Consider the following 2,500-nt stretch of genomic DNA (forward strand, 5'->3'; position numbering starts at 1 on the left):
CTGGCAAGTCTTCGGAGTTCAGGATTCTGTAGGGTGGAACTAATCTGCGCAAAAGCAATATCACCTTGTGCAGGAAGAAACAAAAATAGAACAAGAATTTTTAGTGTAACACGGGCTACTACCAGCGGCGTCCAGAGTAAATCAAATGTGCAAAAACCCAGTGGCAAAACAAATAAACACACAAAGCCAAGTGGCAAACACTTAAAATTCCAATAACTGATAAAACAAAAAATACAATCTAATTGCTTAGATTTAATTAGCCCCATTAATACATCCAGAGTAAAACAAGTGTGTAAATGCCCAGTGGCAAAACAAATAAACACACAAAGCCAAGTGGCAAACACTTAAATTCCAATAGCTGATAAAACAAAAAATACAATCTAATTGCTTAGATTTATTTAGCCCCATTAATACATCCAGAGTAAATCAAGTGTGCAAAAGCCCAGTGGCGAAACAAATAAAACACACAAAGCCAAGTGGCAAACAGTTTAATTCCAACAGATGAAAATCACAAAAAATACAATCTAATTGCTTAGATTTAATTGGCGCCATTAATACGCAAGAAAAGGACAGACGAACTAAAATTATCAGAACCAAAAATACAATTCTTATTAACGCCGTGAACAAAAACTCGCTTCCCTTCAGCAACGTAAAGGAAGTCAACAATATAACTACGGAAAGAACGACCTTCATTAATGATGGATGGCCAAAAAATGGCAGACGGCCAATAAGGGACCACAAGGGCGCCTACGCACTTACATAATTTGACATGCTCAATAACTTGAGTGACAAGGCAAACAGGAGGGACCAACCAACAGTTCTCACCTTGCCAGCTATGACTAAGAGCATCTACACCCAAAGTGTTGGGACTGTAAAAGCGCGAATAGAACCTAGGCAACTTGGTATTTGCATAACTAGCAAAACAATCTACAGTGAAAGGACCCCATCGAGAATCTATTGCACGAAAATAATCGTTGGAAACACACCAGACGTCAAAATCAACGATCTTACTGTATTAATCAGCTTTCTGATTAAGCGTACGAGGAATCCATTCCACTGACAACCTAATACCATGAGCAGAAGACAAACAGAAAATATCCTTAGCAATAGTATTTAAATGTGGCTTATTGCTGCCGGAATCTGTAATGAACGCTACAGCTTTATTATCAGTATAAAGCTTAACAGAGGAATTATGCAAAATGGGAGCAAAACTTCTCAACGCAAAACTAACAGACTTCAATTCCCTCCAAGTGGAGCTTTGCTTCATTTCAAGATCATCAAAATTCTTGTGGGCAACAAGAAACCCGTCGACCTCAACATAAATGTAAGAAGCGCAAGCAACGTCACTAGCGTCGGAATAGACAATGTGATGAGGAACATTAACTGGATAGACAAAAGGTCTAGAATTAAGTGCCCGAGCATTGGCACACCAATAATTTAACTCAGAAATAGCTTCATCAGTAAGAAAAAGCCCGGCATTCCAAGATGCTCTATCTACAATAACAGAATGCAATGCTTTCGTCATAATCTTGCAAATATGGCCAAAAACAAGCATACAGGAAATGATACGCCCGGTAACCTGAGCCAGCATCCTGGCAGTTACTACACGAGAACTAAAAACCTCCCCTATGGACGCAAGCAGAACTGATATCTTATCTTCAGGAATAGACAACAAGCCCCGAGCAAAATCCCAGTGAAAACCAAGCCAGCTAAGCAACTGACTAGGGATCCACATACACTTATCCTTATTTGGGACGAACCCCGAGCTAATTAAATCAGAATGCACCAACAAAGAATGTCGAAGGCAAGTATCCTTCGTACCACATACTCCCAGACCGTCATCTAAATAAACTACAATGCGGAGGGCCTGAGAACGCCAATGCTTGACGAGGGGACGCATAACTTTGGTGAAAATATAAGGGCCCGTAGAAAGACCAAAGGGCAGGACGACAAACTTAAAATATTTCCGAACCCCATTGAAAACCCACGAAAAACCGAGAAATCTTTGATGTGTGGGGTAAATTTCAACATGATGATACCCAGACTTAATATCGAAAGAATAAGCCCACAAATTAGAAAGAGACTCGCCGATCAAAAAATTTAGCATAGACTGAGCATCCTCAAACTTAATTTTGGACTTATTCACAAAGAAATTAACATGCCTAAGATCCAATATAAGCCTCTTCTTACCACTTGACTGTACAGAAACAGACAATGGGTTAACCACGTCAGGCGGGCGAGTACACGAAACAATAGAGCCAACCCTAAGTAACTCCTGAATAGCGGATTCTACAAAATCACTCTCACCCAAAGCTGAGCGATTATTATTAAGAAAAACAATTGTAGGTTCCCGTGAAAAGGGAATCTTATAACCAAAACTTAAGGTATCTAAAATAAACTTAGAGGCACCAATGCTTTGCCAAAAGGAAATATTAGCTTTAAGCCTACCCTTAACAATAACTGGACTAGAGCCTTCAAAATATTCTGCAAAGTAAGAATC

Source organism: Montipora capricornis, chromosome 4, assembly GCF_036669925.1.
Source record: "Montipora capricornis isolate CH-2021 chromosome 4, ASM3666992v2, whole genome shotgun sequence".
In the NCBI taxonomy this organism is placed as follows: Eukaryota; Metazoa; Cnidaria; class Anthozoa; order Scleractinia; family Acroporidae; genus Montipora; species Montipora capricornis.